The sequence below is a fragment of the Coloeus monedula genome, assembly GCF_965178545.1.
Source record: "Coloeus monedula genome assembly, chromosome: Z".
Classification (NCBI taxonomy): domain Eukaryota; kingdom Metazoa; phylum Chordata; class Aves; order Passeriformes; family Corvidae; genus Coloeus; species Coloeus monedula.
Genome location: NC_138822.1, coordinates 42,790,898 through 42,815,898, shown reverse-complemented (window position 1 = coordinate 42,815,898; position 25,001 = coordinate 42,790,898).

Sequence of the window (25,001 nt, the reverse complement as noted above, 5' to 3'; positions counted from 1 at the left end):
ATTCTCTTCACGACAGTTCCTGCCATGTCATAGAGATACATGGAGAAGGAAAGCTGCTATATTAAGGTATACCAGGCTAGTTGCAGAACCTTTTGAGTGACAAGGTGGATCAAGCCAGGTTGCAGAGCTGGAAGCTGTCCAGCTGGCTTTAGGTATTGCTGAATGAGAGAAGTGGCCCGTGCTCCACCTCTGTACTGACTCATGGATGGTGTCAAATGCTCTGTGGAGGTGGCTGGAATGATGGAAAAAGACCAACTGGCAGTGCAGAGATAAACCCATCTGAGCTGCTGAACTGAGGCAAGACGTCACTCCCTGGGTAGAGAAGTTGGCTGCAAAAGCAGATCATGAGGTGCACACGTGCCCAAGAGTCAGGCTACTGAAGGACATTGCAACAATGGATGGTGGATCGAGCTGCCAAGATTAAAATGTCTCAGGAGGATCTGGACTGGAAACACAAGGGTGAATTATTTCTGGCTTGGTGGGCCCATGACACCTCAGGTCATCAGGGAAGAGATGCAACCCCCAGATGGGCTCGTGATCGAGGGATGGGCTTACCCATGGACTCTGTGTCCCGGGTTATCCTTAACTGGGAAACATGCTGGGATCAAGCAGGCCAAGTAAAGCCTCTCTGGTATGGTAGATGATGGTCAAAATATAAATAAGGGGGACCTGGCCAATCAGTTACATCACACTCCTGCAGGCCTGCCAAGGCAATGCTACGTGCTCTTGCAAACAACCACTGGATGGCTGGAGAAGTACCTGTGCCTCACCCCACTGCCTGGAACACCATCCTGGGCCTTGCAAAGGTACTCCTGTGGTGACCTGGAACTCCTGAGAGAACTGAGTCAGACAAGACGACACATTTCCAAAGCAACCTTCTGGACAGCCAGGCCAGGGAACACAGTACTGAGTGGCTTTACCCTATTCCACATCATGCACCAGCCTCTGGGAAGATCAAACGGTACAATGGACTGTTAAAAACCACGTTGAAAGCAATGGGTGGTGGGACCTTCAAACACTGGGATTTACATTTAGCTAAGGCCACCTGGTTTATTTAACACCTGAGGCTCTACCAATTGAGCTGTCTCTGCCCAATCAAAACCTCCATGAACCATAGAAGAGGATAAAGTCCCTGTGAAGCATACAAGAAAATATTAGGGAATACAGTTTGGATTAGTCCTGCCTCAAGCAAAGGCAAACCCATCCTTGGCATTATTTTTGCCCAAGGACCTGAGTGAGCTTGGTGGGTAATGCAGAGGGACCAGAAAACATGATATGTACCTCAAGGGGATTTGATTTTTGGGTGAGAGGAGACTGTAATGTTGAATTGTATAACACTGGTTGCTGAATGACACTGCCACTTTTTGCCAGAACTACCACGGACAATGAGTATGGACTGCCCCAGCAGTCATGAGCTCCTGATGCAGACTGAAACCCCTTGGGTTGCACACCAGCTGTCTTGCCCTGGAAGACATCTAGGACGGATAGAACCCACAGTTATGGACTAAATGAACTTAATACTACTTGGAGGGATGGCCTGTGGCTATGGAAATGATATCTGTGCTTGTGTATATGTGTATATATATACTTGGAAGGTGTGGGATGTGGGCAGGATATCTATGGCATAGAATAAAGGGTTAATAATGTCCTGGTTTCCAGCCAGGACAAAGGTAATTTTTCACAGTAGCAGTGAGGGAGTGGAGCCCGGAACCATGTGGGTGTGTTGATGCATCTGGGTTGTTATTCTATACCATCTTGGGTCATCACTGGGAGGCAGAAGTATGGGACTCTTACTTCCAGGAAGAAGGCTTGTGGTCAGGAAAAAAATGTGGTGGCCAGATGGCCTCTCTGCCATTGTTTTTCATTGTCCCGGGCTTTGGTGAGCATTTGTGCATGTCACTGCCTGCTCCCTCATCTCATGTCAAGAATGCACATAGATACAAAATAGTAGTTTCTCCTAATTTGTCTTCTGCTACCATTAAAAATGCATACCACCTGCCTGCCTCTATGAACTTGTGGGTCTAGGTTCAGGGCGCAGTCATTAACACTAAAACATATTTCAATTCCTACATGAGTTTCCTGCAGAACGGATTTTCCTTGTTGGCAGTTAATAAACAAAATATTGAGGCTCACAACTTCATCCTGTTTATTCCTTGGTCTGTGTAGCCACAAGCATATTTATCTAGCAAGAATGTTACTCCTTAGACTGTTACACTCTGGCAACAAAATGCTGTGTATGGAGAATGGCTCATTCTATTGTTTCCCTATCCAAAATAATTTGGGGGAGGGACAAAAGATGTGGGAACATTTACAAGACGAGACAGCCACACTTGTAATTGTGTAGTAGTCTTTTAGGGGTGCTGCAATACTTAAAAGTAGTTTGCTTTGGATACAAAATGGTTGAAAAGCATTATCAAGGCATAATTTACACCAAAAATTGCTTCTGTCTAAAAGGAGAGATGAACTAAGAAGGGCCAAAACTAAGATTGCAGTTAGGGACAGAGGAAAGTTCATCATATTAATGGATGAGAAATTAAATTAACAACTGTCCCACACTTACGAAAACACATTTGAGTGCACTGGTGGTTTGACATGGTCAAAAATATCTTTCAACATAATTCTAGGGCAGTTTACCTATCTTTTTTGTCATGTGAGAGTGGACAAGTGTATTAGTTTAACGAGTTCACCCATACTACATCTACAAGTTGGACTATAGCCAAAGACCTAATAAAAGCCCTCACGTTACAATATTCCTGTGTTGTTGCTGTCAATACTTTTTCAGATGGCTGAAAGTCTAGACTAACACCCATCTGCCATAAAAGTAGCAGAAGGAGCTGCATCTTATCTTTTCATGTTGAATTGGGAATGTATAAATATGAAAAATCTGAATATGTAGTGTCGAGCCTTGGCACATGGAGTCTCAAGAGCCTTTGCAGTGTATCCCTCAGTCTCAGTGAGGTAGTGGTGTAGGTAAGCAGGAGAGCAGCTGTTTGTAGGAGGGAATTTTGTGCTCTGCTTGTTCCCCATTTTGTAACTGAGAGAAGGATGGTTTGAGTGTCAGCAACTGGCAACTGCTCTGAAGTTGAAGCTTAAACTAAAATTAATCTTAGAACCACAAACTGTTTCATAACATCTTTCATAATAACAGCAATTTATTGCCCTATGATGCTAAGTCCTTCCCTGTTTCTTCACTCTGTAAAACCTCTATTGTACTGGTTTCTTCCTGTTTCATTGAAGGGAACAGCTTGTATGAATCAGTGATGAACCACTCTCCAGAGTTATGAATACCCAGCTATCACTCTCTGTCTTGACTGTCCAGAAAGGCCAGAGCTGCATCTTTAAATATCTTTCCATTCTTCCACTCTTTTGCCTCTGTGTAAGGGAGACGTGGCTGAAACCAGGGTATTAGCCAAGCTCATGTACAATGGAGATTCAGGCCTCCCAATGGCATCAGAACCACTTAGCTGTCAGTTTGTGTTCTATGTTTTGTGAAAAGCCATTTCTGCTGGTAATATTTTTGAATTATTTTTAAAGACAGTGAAGACATTTTAAAGACTGTTGAAGACAGTGTGTAGTTGAGACACCCTACCTGACCATGGAATATTTTCACTGAAACGTTAAGGATCATCTGAAGGTAACATGAAGGCTTGCAATACACAAACATAAAAGACACGAACTTAACATCTCAAGAAACTAATGGGTAAGTAAGCTGATAACAAAATTGTATCACTTATGAGTTGCCTGTCTTCTAAGAGATTACTCAGTCTGTTTTCAGATTTCCTGGTTCATAAGTACTATGGAAAAATTTGCCTGGCTTAGCAATGTTCCTAAATTCTTCAGTTCCTTCTTCGATGGTGCAGAACCTCCTGTTAGGCCTCTTTGGCTCTTCTCATAACCAGTGTTTTCACAACCAAACTAAAGAGCTAATGAGTGAACCTTATAGGTTAGCATAAATATGGAATTTAGACCACATTTATAAAAATGTAAATCATTACTAATGCCACTTTTCCACTCAAAACAAAATAAAACCACTAATGTTAAAGGGTGGATATGTAAAGCCCATCTACAGAGCTTTCACAGTCGGTTACAGCCTAATACCAAGAGCAAAGCATTTGTTACGTGCAATGCTGGACACTGTAGGGTTTCATTGTGAATCTGCAAGAGAATGACTGTTCAGCATTTGGATGGAGTACACAGCCAACTAAGATTACCACAGAAAACATGAGACATGAGAAGAATATTGTTTTCTGACCATGAAAAGACCACACACAGAGTCCATGTGGAATGCACACTGGACCATCTTCAAAAACATAGAAGCATTCTTTGTTATGCTCACAGACTGGTTTAATTAAATATAGGCATTAGGCAGTAAATGTGTTGGCAGTTTGACACTGAAATGCTGCTGTTCTACAAGTGCTGTTCTACTTCCTCACTGTAGTTTATTATTTTAAAATGGTACCATATTTTTTCATTCTGCTTAAGACTGTAGAGGCTTGCAAGGAAACTTATTTCTATAAATCACAATCTTTAAAAAAGATTTTAAAAAAAGGTTTTAAAAAACCCCGTGATAATAATTAATTCATTAATTTAATTAATAAATATTTTAAAATTAAGTAATTAAAAACATAGGTGTTTACAAGGCTTGAGTTTCTAAAGAGTTATGGGTCATATTATAAATTTGAATGTTTATTGTTTTATATTTCAACAATTAATTTTTCTGAGGGCAGTATTTACTCTCCAATATTATTACTTTTACATATACTTACATATTTATCTACATGCTTAAATAAATACCATCTATATTTTATTCAGTTTATAGTTTAAGCTAGACTCTGCCTGAATAACTTAGGTTAAAATATCTGTGACCAAAAATGTAGTTAAATAAAACTTAATATATTAGCTTTTAGGAACATAAACCTGAGATATTTGACAGTGCACGAAGTTTTTTTTAAATTCAAGATGTTTAATGATAACACTGATTTTCTTGCCTCAAAAACATCCTTCCTGGGATAAAAGGAATCATTGCCACTAGGTTTTCCTTCTAAGATATTTTTTCTAATTACAAATTAGATATCTGCCTAGAACACTGCTACAAAGTCATGATCTATACAGCTTGTTGACTTGTATAGCTGCAAGCTTGTAATTATGTCAATCCTCTGGTTTGCACAAACATTTAGAAAGAGATTATGAAGGTCATCTTTTCCAGTTTTTCCCCATTAAAAGCAGGAGATGCAAAACCTGACTGACAGATGTGTGCAGACTAAGGCCATAGCCACTAGCTGAGTTGCCCATTGAAAGAATGCCTTGTCTTGAGAAACCTTAAATTCTGCTTACTGTTGCTGCAGTTATGTATGCACATTGTCATCAGCTAAACTCACAGATTCCAGTAAGATCAATAAAGTTATACCTGGCTCATAAACTCAGGAAGCAGCAAACTTAAGGCTGGAAAAGATACTGATTCTCGTTGAGGAAACTCTTTATTCCTGTTTTAACCTGCCTGCAAAGTCTTAATGGGCTTTATTTTATGGGCGTATATTAGCATAAGCTAGCCAACACCACACAGCTGATGAGATGTAGGCACCAGGAAAGTGATCATGGACAAGAAAAGATTAGACATGAGCAGAGGTGGAAGACCTTCAGGGCCCAGAATCAGTTTATAATCGCTGTAACGTAGGTAGAGCCCGCTCAGCGGTGGAGTAGGGAAAAAAATCAACATTTTTTCTACCTTTTCTTCACCCCTGCCAAGCAGTATATCTGTGGGATGAGGTAGTGACAGGACAGTTCTTCCCTAGTTATGTGTTCTTCTGATAGCAAATTGCATTACGTCTTCTCTTTCGATCTTTTCATTTGGAGACTTAACCTCTGAATTTGGGTCAGGCCTTGTTAATAAGCTGAACAACAGCTAGCAACCCTCAGCTTCTAGAACCAGCATTTCCAAGTGTTTTAACTTGCTTTCTCCATCCTTGAGGTTGTGAGCAATTTGTAAGGCATATGACTTGGGGAAGTGGGAGCAGGACACAGCTGGTTATGTGTTATTTGTATTGTTCTGACTTTACTAGCTCTACTGTTGTTTTAAAACTCAGTATAAAATTCTCCTAAATTCACTCTTTTGAAGCTGCTTCTTTGAGACAAACTCTATGAATTCCATGTGGTTGCCAAATCACATCTGATGCCTTCACTTGGGATACCTCTCTAAGACTTCCCACTAGAATTACTGTATACATGAGGTGGCATTCTGTGGACTGCAGACTGGTGTCCATTCTCTGTACTCAACTCCCCTTAGTGTATCCTGGAGATCCTGGACCTGTCATGAAAGACACCAGTGTGCCCAATAACCTATTTCCAGGCTACGCTGGTAGATAAACACCTTGAGCAGTACAGTTTGTGTGTAAGCAGCTCTGTAGCTAGGGTACCGGTGCTGGTCTGAATGAGATATTCACCTTCCCTGGTAACTGCAGCTATACATCACTGTGTAAGTAAGTGCTCCTTAGGAGGCACAGCACTGTTTGCTCCTGGTTTGAGGAAAAAGGTTATTGAAGTAGATGGAATAGATGGAGCCAAAATATTATGAGGAATGGAATGACTATCTCAGTCTTTACAACTTAAGTTGAACCTTTTCTGCAGATCCCTGACCTTAACTTGCATAGTCCTTGGATCATGGTGTCACTGGTTTTTGTGATGTACATGGACAGGGCCTGTACATCACAGCCTTTTTCCCAGTTTGACAGCAATATATTTTTTCTGTTTTGAGCTTGCGTCCATGTACATCTCAAGTCAGCATTTAGTACTGAAAACATATGTTGTTTTAATCTGCTTAATGTCTTGTATCAGTAATAACAGCAACAATATAAGCCATTTATTTTGCTTGAATGAAAGAAGCCAAAAGCCACTTATTTAATGATTTTTCCATTCCTGCTGTTTATATTTTTATAGTGCCTATTAATTGGAAACTATTAGTAAAACAATACTGTGTACACTGTTTAGGAGCCACGTTTAAAAAGAACTCATTAGCTGACAAGTTGTAACAGAGAAATACTTCGGTGTTTAAAATAAATAAATAAATAAATAAATGCACTTCAGCCCAGTCTTCAGTGGCTGGCATTGAAAGGACTTCCCTCATTTTCTGAAAGCCCTTCCATGGGAGAGAGTGAGCTTACTTTCTAAGGAAATTACTCTAGAGGTGTCTGTAAGAGAAAACCAGGCACCACTTTGCAGCTCTACAACTGCAATGAGAGTAATCATGAATGAACGCTGAGCCAAAAGAGTGATGCATGTTTACATTATGCTTACTATATTAAGCCTGCAAATGCATAAAAATGTAGCTGCCATGAACAACTGCCATGTATAGCACTTAGTATTCAGGAAAGCATTTGGTTCTGGGTATGGGGCTCTGTGTTGACCTTCTGCTTTAAAAAATCCTCCTCCAGTCATTTGCAGGCTTGGAGGTGAATGCTCTGGAATGTAATGCACACAGCAGCAGACGAGCAGTGTCTGTGGGTGTGTTTCATTTAAAGAAACCCCACTGGCTCTTACACTGTTCTGGGACTTCAAAAGGAGCCAAGTTTGCTTCATGCCAGGCAGTTGCTTTGCCTGCCCCAGTGGCACTCGTGGGCAGGGAGCAGGGGAGCCGATGGACTGAATGTTTGTTTCAGTCAGCATCTGGAAAGGTTCCTCCTCCTCCCTCCCATCTGGCACAGGTTATGCTGGTACTACTCTTTGTGGGGCTGTATGAGTGAAATGAGCCAATGACTTGTGTGTCAAGTTGAAAATTACCCTTAAAAAAACAAAAATAAAATGGATATATTACCTGATTACTTTATCTCATGGCTCCATGAGCACTTGAACTGACACCACTGAAAGTACAGAAAAATGAGCAAGTGGAAGACTCTTTCGTGACCTGGCCGCTGAAAAAACAGGCAAGAGTAAACCATACCCATAGTGTGGGAAAGAAAATCAATCCACAGGTATTTGGGTTGTGATTATTTTGGGATCAGTTAATGGTATTTTCTTTCTATATTGTGAATTATCTTATTCCTTCTAAGCAAGGAGTTCCCACAGTGATATATTTAGAGGGGTTAAAGAACCCTTAAAAGTCATTTAGATGGTGGCTAAAGAATCAAACACATTTATAATTCCTCCCAAGGTTAACATATCAGCCTGGTAAGGTTGAAGCTTGTGCTACCACGTCTGTAATATATAGGAATATTAGAGACTATTAAAAGCAGAGGAGTTTCAAAGGTGATTTTAAAAATTATTTTTATCTTTTTCATAGCTCTGAAAAAAATTGATGTCTTCACTAAGTTGATCTTGGAGAAAAAATATTTTCCCAATCAATTGCTGCATTGTCTTTTGCACATTCACTTCTTGATTAGTGTATTAGTGTTTTAACATTCATTACATGGAAAGAACACTGACTGAGTGGCTCTATAAATAGGACCAGAAATACATGTTGATTAAATTATTTTGAATTCCCTGACAAGAAAATAAGTATTATGAAAGGGTGCTGAAATGAAATTATTCAAGTAGTGTTGCATTCACAATCTAATTTCTTGGGCCTGCCTATTTCCTTTGGACTTGCCTTTAAAACCCTTGCAATATCCCATGTAGGCTGATAGAGAGCAAATTATCCTAAGTGTGAAACAAGATGGCATTCAATCACATCTGTAAATCCTGGCACAGGTAGTACACCAGCTGTGAAGACCTGTGGTCAGCAAAATAGGGGTCTGCAGGCAAACAGGAGATTGGCAAGTGCTGTGCCTAATTTCTGTAACCATTATGCAGCTTGAGTAACAGCATCCTGTGCTACTGCACGGGCACAAATCACTCTATCCACTGGCGGCCGTGTGGTGGAGGGAAGGGAAAAACAAAAGAAAAAGCAATTTCTCCCTGCCTACCGAAACCTAACTAAATGCCTGGTACATTATGCTTGGTTGTATTGTACCATACTCCCAAGAAAACTTCAACTTTTCAAGTACACTGTATTTGCATCTTGTAGCTAATTGTAGACTAAATAAATGTATCAAGTGGTTTTCGAATATTAGTATTTTGCACCTAGCTGATGTGTATGATTTTAGCAAGTCTCACTGACTAACCTCTCTCCCTTCTGTCAGCCTTAAGATGTTCCAGAGAATCTGTTTGGACATTTAAAGACTCAGAAGGGTAGCTTGTTTTGTTTTAAAACTGTTCTTGTTATGTTTATCCAGTTGTTTTCAATGTTAAGTTTTAAATCTCTTTTGTTAAAAATAAACGGGTGAAGTGTTGGGGTTCGTCCCCGCCACGTAGCCCTGGGAAAGGGGCCCTGGGCGGGAGGCACAGGGTTTCCCTGCCCCTGGTCAGCCTCGTTCTCCATTGGTTCTCCATTTTGTGTTCCCCTGTGTGGGCAAGGACCCTCGAGTCCCGTGATTGAGCAGTTCCTCGGCAGATCCTCAGCCATGCAGTTGGAGAAATAAACATCTCTGAAACAGCTACCAAGAATCGGTCCATAGATATTTCTTTTCCACGGCCCTCCTTGTTTCATACATCGTGTTACAGAATCCCCACGGTAGGAAACCTCCTTTGTGTAGAAATTCAGAAAGAAATCATTGTAAGCTCTTTGCTGTCAGTTCTCCTCACCATTTTAAACAACTAGTCCTGAGGATTTTCATTGACAGTACCTAAAAAACGTCTTTCCTTCAAAGTCAGTCTTGCATGCGTTACTCTATTTTATACTGCATGCTGCATGCTGACATATCAACGATCATGTTGTGAGCCCAGCAAGCCGCACAGAAAGCCTGGTGCCACCAAGCTCCCTGTTTCCTTGGTCACGTTCAGTGTATTTTTGTGCCAGAGAAATGAATGGATTGATGAAAAGCTGATTTCCTTCAACAGAATCCTTACAGATCTCTCATCAGAGAAGTTTTAGGAGCAAATAACTTCTGCTTTTTAAAGACCCACTTTGAGGCAATAGGCATAAAGGAAATAGTAATAGGGAGGTGTAAAGTTAGAGAGCGAAAAGGGTCAACAGAGGTTTAGATAGCCTCAGGTAGTGAAGCTGGCAGGCTGCATCAATTACAAAAGCCAAGACAGGGAAGGAAGGGTGAAATATATTGCTTTGTATTCTGCAATGTTCCTTGAAAGGCAGGTTGGTTAGAGATTATCCTGTCCAATGTTCAAATCTGGATACTTTTATATCCACATGGAATAATGTGAAGTGTCAGTCTAGACCCTGAGAATTTAGCTCGGTGTTAATTTTCAGCCTGTACTGGAACAGTAATTTTAGCGGTCCAGGATACCAGCTCTGAAGATCAAGTACGTGGAGACAAGGAACACTGAAGCAGTTTTCATGTAAAGGTATGTTAAATCACTTTAATCAGGTCAAAGAATTATACTTGAAAGATTTACTACTGAGGATTTTCTTAAAAACCAAATCAGTCGAACACAGATTGGGACTGATTCAGTGATGAATGTGTGAGTTTTAACAGAGAGAGCTTGGAAGAAATCTAAATATCACCGTATGTTAGCTTTCTGTTTTGTTTATTTTGTAACGATATCTTCCATATTTACTTCACAACAATGAATTGTATTGCTCCTAAGGACTGCCCACAAAACCTTCTGTTCCCCAACTGGATTTTTTTCAGCTCACACCATGTAGAGATGATCATGGAAAAAATAATAGGCTATGACTCAGGTGAGATGGGGCTACTTTGGCCCACCTCATTTTTTGGATGAGAAGTCATCAACACAGCCTTAGCAATAAGGAAAACACACAGAGCCTTGTGCAATAAGGCAGCTTGTGAAGCAGAGAGCCATCCAGAAACAGAATTAACCATCTTCTGTGGCAAGAATTGCACTTGGGAGTTGTGCAATGCGTGTAAAATCTAGTTCTGTCCACACTGAGACCTGTGGTTACCATACAATACACTTGCCGGTCCCATCTGACACCTGTGGCTTGCTACCTGAGTCCACAGTGGTGTTTGGGACAGTAAGCACTCAGAAGCCAGGGGATCGAGAACAAATATCCACAGGCCTTGGCACCGGCACATAGCAGCTCCAAACACCTGTGAAATCCCTACTGGCAGAAGTAGCCACACAGTAAAATACTTCAGCTTTTCAGCATGTGTAATACGTGGTTGTTGTTGACTAATGCACCACACACACCTCAGTAGTCTACAGGTCACATACTGGAGAAGGTGGTCTCAGTGAATAGCAGTACTTTTGACTGTACAGATTGACTGCAAAGGTTGTACAACCATTCTCAGGCATCTTGTTGAACAGCACAGAGTTAGGCTTTTGCAGCTAAGGGGAAGTGAATGCAAAAAGGATAAGTAAAATTTTTTGCAAACAATGGATCTACTAATTAGTCTTTCTTGTCAGAGACCAAATTGCACAAAACTAGTGCGATATCTACAAAGCATTCTTCAATTCTGTATCTTAAGGAAGATGACTACATGATTTTAATCTGGTTTTCTGAGGAAATGGGAAGAGCAGAATTATATCATCTAGCTGTTCACTGATTTTAACCAGTTTTAAGTTTCACTAAGTTTTGCAAAAGGGTGAAATATGTCTGGGAAACAAAGATTCATTAGTACTCAATTCAATAGAGCAGCTGATTTGTTTGTTTCCATTTTCAAAGGCACTGCATGTGTCATCCAACTGATACAGTCAGAAGTGAGACATGGAGAAATTTTGCTTCTCAGCTGTAGAGTGAGGCTGTGAAAAAGCATAGGGAAGGCAAGATAGCCTTTGCACAGGCTACACAACCCCTTCCATAGACGGTAAATAAACAGATTTTATCTTACTTAATTTTTTAAAAGGGTAATAAAAATAGGTACGCAACTGGTTGTTCTAAACAACGACTCAGAACCACCTGAAAAGTTTCTTGTTAATTTACTACATTATGCTGCTTGCATAGTTTTTTCTCTTCTATCAGCTATGATAACAATTGTGATTTTCTACGCTTTTTCTACAGGACAATTCTCCTCACTATGCTGTCTACATGGTCTGCTACCTTCTTGTGTTAGAGTGAAATGTTTTTGATTTTCACAGGCATTCCCTACCTCTCTTAGCACGTGACAAAAATGCAATGAGACAAGCAAGCAGAATATCATAACAGAAAAATGCACTAACTTGTGAGTGACTTTTGAAGTGCAGAAGGCAACGTTAATGAGTAATTCATAAATCCCACAAAAGAATGATTCAATTCTAGTCTACACTGAAGGTGGAGTATTATTAGGGGGTACTGATGTCCTTAATAATTCTTGACTTGACAATGAGTCCTTAGTGGAAAATGATGGTTGATTTATGAAGTCTTGGTATTTAGAACAGCAAAATTTTATACAGTTCTTTTGCCATTTCTGGACACAATCCACATGATCAGCTGGTCTACACTGAAAACCAGTAATATTATTTTAAGGACAACAGGACTGGCTCATCTCTTTATGTTAGATGATGAAGGCCACATTTCTTTCTCCTCTGACTTCATACCATCCTTCCAGATATTTAGATTCTCATCTGTAGCCACCGATCACCAAGCAGGCTTCTGGTTTGGGCTGTTGTCAGTGGGTCATCCTAGTGATACTCTTACTTGCTCTGGACCATTTGTTGTGCCAGCTCTGGTGCCTATACAACTACAAACAGATTACAAAACTGATCTGGCTGAGACGTAATCGTAACAAGAAGAAAAACTGGTTATGAGTCCTCAAGAACTTTGCTTTGTCTGGATTGCTGTCATCAGTTCTCAGGCCCAACCTGGGTCAAATGCTGAGCAGTTATATCACAAGAACACATGCCTGCTTACTTTGCTTTAAGCAGTGCACAGCAATCAGAGCGTGGCCTTGGACTGACCTTCATACTATAGGACTGCAAGAGCTGCAATGGTTAGTCACATGAACATTTACTATTTTCCTAACATTTTTTGTTCAACATTTCCTTTTGAACATAACTTCTTGCAGTCATAACTTTCCTTCAGTCTGCTAGTGAATTCACTTTTCCACCAATGCTTTTTGAGAGGAAGAATCCAATTACAGAGATGTGGATATGTACTTTATTACTTCTGCTTAGCTCTATTTTATGAGGGAGAGTATTTTCTAGAATCCAGTTCTGGTAGGATACAATCCTCTTATTGTAGCCATATTGCAGCAAACTCAGTACACATTCAATTTTAGAATTTAGATATCATACAGGAAAGTAAGATGCTCAAGCTGCTGTATGAATGAAAAAAGAAATGCAACTCTGGAACAATATTAAAAAACTATACTGTAAGATCAAGAAATACCAAAATTAAGTATAAATTTTTAACCTTAATTTTTGACTTCAGGCATACATAAACTATGATTTAAGTGTAGGCTCATTTTTCATATAATAAAGCAAAATATCTCCCAACATTTTCTAATTTCAAGTAAAATTAATGTACCATGACATAATGAATAGTACTTGAATAGCATTTTGTATATATCACAATCTGTACTGTAACTGTAAGGGGGTGGAGTGTGACAAATACCATTTTACACAGTTCTGAATTACATCCACTATCAATAGAAGCTAGTCTGGGGTTTCACCCTAAATTAGCCATCTAAAGCCTTGCAGCTGATAGTCATCCCCATATTAATTACAGCTTAGGTGGAAGACCAAAACAGACAGAAGCCTTTTGTGGGTTCCACTGTCTGGCCCAAATGCTTCTGATAGTGTTATATACACAAAACCCTCCTCTTTGAAAGAACATTGTCGTAAACTTAAGTAAATTGCCTATTTGATTATTTAAGAGGAAATCTCTAGAAAGATTTAAGAAAGATAAACTGAATGAGCTAAAAATGTCTACATTCAAAACTTTCTATTTGTTTTAGATTCAGAAGAAATTTGTCAGATTAAACATACCCTGCATTCTGTCAGTTTAAGTGGATAGGTTCTAACTCAACTGGGTTTTTTTATAAACTGTGAAAGGTGAACAGAGTACTTTTTGCTTAAAAGTATATTAAGTACTTGGATTACATGTCTTTAAAATGTTTCCCTTTATGTTTAACAATCTTAGCTGGAAGTGGTTTCCCATAGTTTTAAAAATGCTAACCATACAGTGCTGCACTGGGTGGTGACAGCATTAAAATCAATTATCAGGCTGAAGGAACCGCATAAAGCTCAAATCTTTGAAAATACAGAATTTGGTCTAGCTGTTTAGGTATAGATTTAAGTACCAAGTTAAAGACATACCAGTTTGATCTTTACACAAAAGCATGCAACTTGACAGCACATTTAATAGAACACTTAATGCTTGACTATGCAATGAAAGGCCTTTCCAAAATGGACTTTAGTATAGAATTTTTACTAAGAAAACAGGTCTTTGTTGCTGAAGAGTAAAGAAACCCATTACTTGCTACACTGTACATCACACCCACTTTTTCCTTATGACTGACTACATTTGAAGAGCCAGTATTCCTGTACAGGAACTTTTTAACACAGGGAAAAATATTTTTTCCTTTGCAAAGATAAGCTCTTTCAAGAAAAGTCTTAGAACAATTTAAAAAATGTTCCATGAGTCCCCAATTCTTGGTAAAGAACCCTTCCTTCTATAGTACAGTATGTTTACTGGCTGTTATTTTAAATTACAAAGCTGCAGCTTAGTTTCATGAAACACAAAGCGGAAGCAACCATTGAAAACCACTCAACCAGTGCTAGCCAAATATAACCATTGATCAGCAGTATTTGACTCTTAAATTTAGGACCTAATCCCTAATGTGATGCCCAAGAAGCCTCTACTTTATTTTGGTGGGTTTTTCCCTTGAAATCTATTGCCTTCTTCACCACAGAAAACAACTGATGTCTCTCCCCATCCCCTTCAGTTGTGTCACACCAAAATTGTAAGCAGAGCTGGAGCTCAGGACAAACACAAGCTCAAAGCAAGCATTGCTGGCAGTTTGAAAGACTACAGTTGTTTTATTCCATTGCTTTCCTCCTATTCTTTTTCCCTTTCTTTTCCTCTAGTGCTGTATGTTCTGATTCCTGCAGACTGTAATCGGAAATGGGGAAAGAACATAAGGAAACCTGTTTACAGAGAACTGTTCGCCTACTCAGAAGCACCAGAAATCTCATGAGGACCCTGGAACACATCAGTTTTTTCAGCCCAGTTTTACAAACTGAAGAGCATTGTCAACATTTCAGATTAACATCCACATATCAATGTATTATTATTATTATTAATTTATGCTGTGGCAAGATGAAGAGATCCCATAAGGTTAGGTAAACTTCAGAATAGTCTCTTTCAGCCTTCAGATTAGCAGTGGGCTTCAATATTGGTGTAATATGTCATTTATATTACAATAGCTTAAAAGTGTAGGCAAGACCGTAACCCTCTTAAAGAAGATAAAAGAAAAAAGCTTGATTAGAGGTAGAGTAGGAAAGCTGTGCCCAAATAGGTTCCAACTCTTTGTCAAGCTGTGTTCTGCAGCACCTTAATTCATCCTGAAAATGTGTAAACTAAAAGAGAGGAAGGTCCATTTGCTCTCCAGTGAGATTGTACACAGCTGAAACAAGCCAGAAAAAGCTGAAATTACATGAATTCAGACCCTTTCATCTGAATTCACTTTCAAGTGTTATCAAACACCTATAAGAAAGTCCCTATCCTACACCTCAACTTCGTACCTAAACACAGAGATGTTTGTTCAAACCAGTGTCTGAAAACTATAGATTCCTCACTTAACCACCATTTTCCCATCAGGTTACCACAAGAGCTCTTAGTGTCTTGAATTCCTTCCCCACAGCATAGATCTACAGAATGTCCTCTGGGTACCTACTTTCCACACTGAACTCAGCCTTACTATTGTAGTATTCATGTTTCCTAGGTATTGTAGAAGAAAGATAAGGAGTATTATACATTTACATTTTTTTTCTTCATAACCAACTAACATTAGAAAACACAAGTTCAGAACAGCTTCCTTTTGGTCTCCTACAAATATCAGGGTGGTTCAACCAGCCAAGGGGGCTGCTGCCTACTGTATCAGCTAAGAATGAAATATCAGGAATTCTAGATTTAAATGCATTTTAGTTGTTGTATTTCCTACTTTTCTTTTTCATATAAGAAAAGCCTATTCCAAAAAGACATTTATTCCATAGCAAGAATTAACAGTCACTCCCTAGTGATACATACATAACATCCATGACAGCTTTGCTCAGTTTGTGGGTAAACAACATATTCCTTAATGAAAGAAGAAAAAACCAGAGTTGCTGTTATGATGCAGGTGCTGAAATCTTGGTAACAGTTCCAGAGCAATATGAAACCCCTGTAAATCATTATTTCCTCACAAGGCAACCAAGGCAAAAAATTTCCCAAACTACTCTTATTTTGCTAAGAGTGTCATCTTGTGGAATTCCTGGAACATTCTTTGTCCCTGATTGGCAGCTGAAGAGGAGGATTAGTTTTCCTCCTGGTGGAGTAATCCATTATAGCTGAAGGTGATTACTTTTAAGAAAGCAATGTGTCAACAAAGCCAAAGAAAATGTGGTTCCCTGACATCTACCACTAATGAGACACCATTCTTTTGTTTGCTTTCCAGTGGCATTTCCTAATGACAAAGTCAGGGGTGGTAAGAGTGGGGAGAATAGGGGGGTGTTCTTTAAGCTACAGCAACTGCACAGACTTTGATATCAAGCTGTTGTAATCTCAACTCGAAAGACACTTAGCACCCATAGAACTATACAGACTTCCTTATACCCGATGGATTGGATGTGCCCATTCCCACTATCACAGTTATTCTCACCTACAAAGCTCTGTGGTGCTGACAGCAATTACCTTAGCCAAAGCATAAGCATTCCTCTTGATGTCACATTACAAGAGGTGGCAATCTGTTTCTTCAGACTGTCTGATTTTGTCACCCTTTCTCTGATGGCTGACGGTATTTTAGGCCATGATACTTTCCAATTAACAGCAGAACTAAAAAAAAAAAAAAAAAAAAGCAAATTCTGAGAATGAAATTTATTTCCTGTAACCAAAGCTATAATCTGTGGCAGTATGCCAAAATGCATTTACATTTCTCTTTAATTATCTAAAGCAATTCATGTTCTAAAGCATTCTTTTGAAATAATATGCCAAGAAAACATGGTTTAGAAGCTTTAATGATTTTATGTAGGTCAGCAGACAGAGATAGTTTTCAAAGTACAGTTCAGCACAATGCACTGTATAGTGGCTTAAAATTTCACCTGGTGTCTTTCAGCCCACACAGCTTCTATATAGGATATATAGGTAGCATACAGGCACCTGGTTTGCAGAAAACCCAAAACCCCACCAAAAAACCCAACCCCAAACCCCAAATAAAACGTAAGAAAAAATAAGAAAAATAAAAGACAATATTCTGAATTTTGTCTCTTGCAGAATCCATGAGCAGGTCAGAATGCACAGCTTTATTAGTTTTGAAAACAGCAATGAACCCTTTATGAGCTTTAACTAGCTCATAATACTAAGACACACAGATGGAAGAGTTCTGTTGAATAACACAACAGCACTATGTTATTCAAGAGCAATTAATTCTCAGAGAAGTCAACACAGTTGGAAATAAGCCTGTGATTCTAAAAGGCTGCGTTTTTCTAAGCTTTTCCATCCAAATATCATGTAGCCTCAGTTTGCAACTGAAATATTGCACAAAAAATTATCACCACCAGGTATTTTAGAAGCATGACTTCTACCTGGATATGAGCACTCCACTTTTCTATGTAAGGTCCAAGGATTTTAAGGTGGATTCCTGTTTGTTTGTTTGTTTGTTTGTTTGCAGAGTGGCCCTTGGCAGCCTGTGAAGTGGAGGAAATCAAGCATTTCCCAAAATCAAGAACACTGTGCATTAAAAAAATGTAAGTCATAGGTCATCAGTGAACCAGAAGAGCTGCTATCACTAGTACCAGTACAAGCTGGAAATAGCCATTTGCAAAGCTCCAGCCACCTGTCCAGAGAACAAAATCATGCATTCTCAAAATAAAGCACAATGGCACTAGTAGCAACAAAGAGAATATACAGAAACATGAGTAAATATTAAACATAGAGTCATGAACACTCATGAGTGTGTCCTTGAGTCGTGAATGCTAGACTATTTGTCCAAACTATTTGTTACAAATGAGTACAGAATTCTCAATAACACATCATTGAAACACCACTTATACAGATGCTTTTATTAAGTTTCAGATTGAGCAAAGGTTTACTTAATGTAACAGGATAGTGAGTGCTAAGAATTCATTTACACATTTACTTTATAATACATTAAATAATATCATTAATAAAGAAAACAAAACTGATAAAATAAATGTAAAAAATGTATTTTGATGCATGATTCTTGGACAAAGAGGGAAAGAATTGCTCCATGCATTCCTTCCCTGCTTTACAAAATAAAAGGCAAAAATTTTCCATTGTTATTTAAGAGGAAATATACTCTACCACAAGAGTGTCTTGAGTTGCAATTTACAATGCAATATTTTTACCCAGCCTCATTAAATATAGTAGAGAAGGCTAACTGTCTGCTCTTCCCCCAGTGGAACATGAAAGTACTTGACAAAATGAAAAGGCAAAGAAACCATACAAAACACAGCTTCATCATGATTCTGAGGCACATAGCTGGCATTTATCTGGGGAGAAAAACTCTACAGCTAACCCAGCTAAGACAAAATGTCAAGAGCAGTCAAACAGTTCTTATAACTCAGGGCTTAAATACATCAGCAAAGGACAAGGCAGATTTATGCCCTCACATCTATAGACAAGCACCTAAAAACCTGAACAGAAGAAAGTTAGGCTTCCTGATGAGCAGTTTGGCATTCAGAAACACTGGACTTCCTTGTAGCTGAGCTGCTAGTTTGCTAAAATGAGAAGATGTGAAGGCAGAGATAGAGTCTTTTATTAGTCCAGCTTGTACAGCTGGAGAGAAAAGGATAGACTTTGGGTGCACGAGCCCCTCAGTTATTAAAAACTCCCTTCAAAATATGCACTTGGGATCTGAAACTCATAAAAAGGGAAGACATTAGAAATCCTGGATTCTTTAACAGGTTTAGGGCATACTTAAATGTGTATATAACATCCATAAAACACCCTCTTCTGTTTTCTCCCCCAGCTCCTTCCAAAAACCTCCCTAGGCAATAAATCCCTATTTCTCAACTATATTAAGAGATAACACCTCTTGACTCCTCTCTATTCCAGAGGCTCAAATACCTTTCCTCTCATTTCTAGTTAAACTTAGCATAATTAAATTCATGGGCACTGTTCCTGACATGCAGGTAACTTTGAAGTTCACTGTTTCTCTTTCAGAGCTGAAGAAAGACTTGTGTACCAATGACTTTGCCTAGGTTCCAAACTATTCCACTTGTTCCAATTGACTTAAAAAAAAAATCACCATAACTTACCAAACCACCCTTGGGCATATCTTTAGCACATGTGACCCCAACATCCCAACATGACCATCACTCTGTTTAAAAAGTGAAGTCAAATACGGTTAATAGCAAATGATGGCATAGGAAATCACCTTAGCCCTGGTGACCACTAGTGTTCTAGGAAGCAGTGCAGGGAGAAGAGCAGATTGTTTAGCCCTTCTATAACACTTCTTCATCTGGCAGACACGTAGGAATTACTTGTCTTGTCAGCAAAACCCTAGCAGAGTCCCATGGTTTACCAAGGTCACTAGTGCTCATGTTCCTGGGGGATTTTTCACCAAATTCCAAGACTCTATTGCATGAGGTGTCACTCTCTCTCCCATAGAGAGGTATGGAACTGGGAAATGCTGCAGTAGAAACAGGATGCTTATGGACTGGTACACACTTCAACACCTTCTCCTAACCATGAATCTTCTCATTAATCACCACGGTTTCAGTAGGTACAAGGTGTGAGTCTGCTTCTTAGATCCCGATAAATTCCTGTCAACCACTCAGATACGTGGGGCTGCTTCTGTTGCTTTTATGTACCACACGAAGTCTTTGGTCCCATGGAGCTGTTTTGCACCATGTTTAGAACGATGTACAGGATCAACAAAAGGCCACGTACAGTGGCACACATATATGAAACTTCACAGCTCCAGCTTCAAGACTGATGGAGAAGAGACCATACAGAAGATCTGCCTCTCTTCTGCCTTCTTGCATTCTCTCTGTGCTTCTTGTATGAGCACACCAGAAACTGTATGTGCTAGGTTAATTACACCAATAAACACGAGAAATTTCTATGCCAGGGATGACCATTAGCCCAGGGATGACCTAAGGTTTCTCAGGTTTATCAAGCTCTTATCAAGCCAGAGATGGCCTGAGAATGCAGCTTGAAGACCCACTTATTTACTTTCTGCAGAGTTTTCTTCAGCTCTACATTTCTGTTGATATGGTAGGAATCCTTGGTGTGACATTGGGTCTTGTATCCTTGAGGTCACTTTCTGAACTAAACTGTCAGTCTTAGTTAGTCAATGAATTAGCCATGTAAATCATATACTGTTGAAGTCTTACAGAAGATGGGCTAATTTCCAGCAGCTGAGCTCTGATACTTACTAATCTTTCAAACACTTTCTATCAAAAGCTTTTTAGCAACAATTTTTAATTAAGTCAGTGAATTTTGAGCTCACTTGCAAGATTAACAAGCCTATTTTTTTTTCTAAAAAGGCCCAGTGGAGGTACGGTGTTAATATGTTCCTTAATGATAACCAAATTTTTACTGGAATACTTATTTTATTGCACTATGACACCAAGGAAAAGCAGGTAAGAAAATAATGGTATTTCATAACAGCTGAATATCATACATAAAGGTGTGATAGAAGTGTTTTGCAGTGACATGCTTAAAAAGAAGACTTCGGGGAAGGATAATGCAGAAAGGGATCTGGGCATTATAGTGACTTCTATCCTGAGCACAAGCAAAAAAATGCCACACCTACAGATAAGGTGAATTCCATGCTAGGGTCTGTTGGGAGAAGTTCTTTGTGTGTGATCCTTCATACCACAACATTTGAACCAGCTGTGGAGCATCATGGAGAGACTGGTAACACTCATTAGGGCTTTAGAGAACATGCCGGTGGAGGAAGGTAGAATGAATTGCCTAGAGAGTAAAGATTGAAGAAAGACATGGATAATCTAATTTTCTTTCTTTTATGTAATGAGAAAGGAAATATCTTTTATGGTCAATGTTAAAATGGGAAAGAAGCAATATGTCTAAATTATAGAAATGGAAATTTGGGTTAGACATGGAGAAAATAGTAATACCTTTCCAACAGCCAGTACCAGACTCCCCATTGTTTGAGCAGAAAAACTGTGGAAGGAGATTTAAAGGCCAGACTGGGCAACCATCCTCCAGGAGTATCATAGGAACCAATCCTACCTTCAGAAAAACGATAAAGCAAATGATCCAACAATTCTGGTAGTAGAGTTTTCTGGAGAACTTTTTGCCATTTGAACATCTCTTTTCATAGGGTTTCTTATATCACCAGTCTTCTGCAAGATACACATCATACAAGTAGCAAAGGACTACCAGACTTGCATCGATAGCTGCGCTTCCTCTCCATAACAAATGAAAACAAAGTAGTCAGTGTCTCCCTTCCTCTCTTTCTGCTTCAGCAATGAACATGCTCATGTCTGAAAACCATGTGACTTTTAAAGTGCTGGGTGATGAGGACATGACACTCATTTTCTTGATAGTGAAGGTCAGGACTGGAGTAATAAGGGACTCTTTTCATACCAAAAAGAAAAAAAAAACAAAACAAAAAAAAACAAACAAAAAATCCAAGAAAACAAACAAAAACCAAAGCAGCCTCAGAAACTTGTTTCACTTTAGATCAGATCTGCAGATGCTTGGTACAGGACTCAGTTGTCCAGGCATGAGGCTCTCTGGACAGAGACAGTTCTCTTAATCTCAGCTCTCTGTCTTCATTGTGTCTCAAACAGAGGTGCAACACATGGTTATTGCCAAGATGGCCTTGTCACATGTTCAGAATGGTTTTCTTGGCAGAACCACCCATAGTTACAGCCAAAATAGCTTTAGCAGAAAACCTTCAACAGTGGCTTCAGAAGGAAAGTACAGAATTGGATTGAAATATGGTCTTTATCCATATAAGAACCAAGGGGAATAAACCAGGATGAAACTGAAGCACTGAAGCATAGTGCTGCTTAGAGAGAGGATGTCTGGTCTTCAGCAGCAAAGTCAGCTTGGGCTTGCTTTTCTCAGTCTCCCTTCCCTCCCACGTTTTCCATGTCCGTTTAAAAAATCCTGTAAAATGTCTTTTCCCATGCTCTTCCAACTCTTTGTCATTGACACAAACCCCTGTCATGTAAAAATAAGTTCTGTAGGGAAAAAAAAAGTCCCTCTTACTTTGATATCTAGTCTGGGTTTATGCAGATAATATATATAGAGTATAGGCTGCTTAACACAATTCCTAGCAGTTTTTCTTATACAATGCTTTTATATTGTTGATAATGAACACAACTGTAACATACTGTTAGTGGAATTCTCCAACAATAGAGTAGTATAGATGAAATATGGCTAAGGCATGTTCAAAAAAGTCATGTGAAATCACTGAACCCAATCATGAAGCACATTTTCAAAACAACACAAACAGAATTATCTGGGCAACTTGGACACAGGACTACATCAGTATAGAATGTATTTTATTCTCAAAATATATTCTGGAGATTCCAAATCTAATAGTAAATCAAATGTGACTGGCTAGAGGAAAAGGATCATCCATAAACAATGAGTGACAAGTCTTCCAAGACAGGTCATTTATTCCTTGCAATGTGCCCTAATTCGGAAGCAACACTTGACAACACTCATCTCAGATGCTGTAACAATACCAGCCACGACAAGCTTCTAAAAAAGTAGTAGTAAATTTCTGGTTGTATGTCCTGCTTGTAACTATTCAAGAAAACGTTGCTTTTAAAATGAAAACCACTGTGGTCTTCTCCAGAAGCATTCAGGAATTATTCAGTGGTGGTAACTTCTTGCATTGCACTGCTTCACCTGAAAGATGAAAAGATGAAAAAAAGATGACTTTCTAGTGGATTCTACCAAAAATGAAGAGGACAGGCACAAAGCTTTTAGAAAAAAATGTACTAAACCAGGTGCAGTCTGCAGTGCTCAGCAGTCAGAAGGAAACTGCTTCTCCAGCTTCTCTGTACCCATCCACCTATGTCTTTCTTTTGACAAGGAAACGGCACTCTACGACCTGGTACCTTTCACGCTCTTCCTCCCCTCGACACCCAAGGTGGGAGAAGGGACAGGAGGCAGAGGCTGAAGGAGACCCGCGCGCTCTGGTGAGCTGCGCTCCGGGGGGGGAGCAGCGGGGCGGGGGCAGCGGTGCAGGGCTCTCCGTCCTCCCTTCCTTCGCTTTTTTTCCTAAAGTTTATTGTAAAGGGGCAACATTCGCGGGTCCGTCACGTGATCCTGTCAGGTCCTGCCTATTGAGAGCCAGACCACCCACATAGAGGACGATGGAGCTGCTTAATAGAAACAGGCATGTAATTGTGAGGCTTTCCAGCACTCGGCAGAATGTCTGCAACCTAGGAGGGTTGTTTTTTTATATTTTCAGTTCCTTTGGTGCAAAAAAGGAAGGAAGGAAGGAAGGAATTCGGAAGGAAGGAATTCGGAAGGAAGGAAGGAAGGAAGGAAGGAAGGAAGGAAGGAAGGAAGGAAGGAAGGAAGGAAGGAAGGAAGGAAGGAAGGAAGGAAGGAAGGAAGGAATTCGGAAGGAAGGAAGGAAGGAATTCGGAAGGAAGGAAGGAAGGAAGGAAGGAAGGAAGGAAGGAAGGAAGGAATTCGGAAGGAAGGAATTCGGAAGGAAGGAAGGAAGGAAGGAAGGAAGGAAGGAAGGAAGGAAGGAAGGAAGGAAGGAAGGAAGGAAGGAAGGAAGGAAGGAAGGAAGGAAGGAAGGAAGGAACTAAAAGGGGAAAGAAAAAGAGGAAAATAGGAAAATAGGAAGAAAGAAAGAAAAGAAAGAAAAGAAAGAAAAGAAAGAAAAGAAAGAAAAGAAAGAAAAGAAAAGAAAGAAAGAAGACAACACTTATGTTCCATTTAAGCCGCCAGTACCAGTGAATGAGGGCGCACCCAGACCTCCAGCACGGCTCTCCCCGAGCGGCTCCTGCAAGGGCAGTGATGGTAGGTGCCTTCCCTTCGGCGGGGCGGCCGCGGGCCGCGGGCCCCGGAGGACAGGGCCCGGGCCCGGGGCGGTGTTGGAGGGGCTGCGCGGGGCCTCCCCGGGGCCCGGAGCTGACGAAAGGGGCGGGGGGAGCCTCCCTCTCGCCGTCGGGGGCCGGGGCTACCGACCGGGCAGCGGGTGCGGCCCGAGCGGGGACGGCAGCGCGGGGCACGGCGGGTGGAGTGTGGCGGGGGCTCGGCGTGAGCAGGGGCGGCGGGGCTCCCCCGGGGCTAGGCGCTGCTCCCTCTCGCCCGGCTTGGCGGTGCGGTGGCTCTGAGCTGCGGTAGGGATGCGCGGCGGGTACTCGCCGCTGATGGGAGACGGCTCCTGAGGTGACTGCAGTCCCGCAGAGGACGGCAAACGAGTCCCCGGTCTCTGAGTTTCACACCTGTGTGAGCTTTGGTCCGAACAAGCTGCCTCGCGGGGGGCAGAAACTTCTCTGGGGCTAGGCTCTACAAGACGGGGCCGCCTTAGGCTGAAGTCAATACTGGCTTCAGCCTCCGGCTTCAGGATTGGGCTCCGCATGGGGCTGGTACCGGGCACATCAGGACCGCTACAGCGCTGCTGTCACCGGTTTCCTGCGTGCTGTCTCACTGCTTCCAGGGACTGGAGACTGGGGGGATGTTCAGTGACAGATGTCTCCCTCTCTGCTGCCTTAGTCCCACTTTGGGAGGTAGACCTGGGGGAGGCAAAAGCGCGGAGGGGAGTGGGGAGACATCTGGTGTCGTTAGATGGTTTTAAAAGAAGTGTTGGAGCCAAGGTGGGTATTTCACGGCTCCTAACCTGATAGCCTCTACCAGCTGTGGTTACAGAGTCTCACCTTGTTTCGGCACCAGTCTCATAGGTGTATCTAGTTTCCGGTTAGGGCTACTAGGGGCGTTGTGTGTCTGGATTATAATATGACGTTGT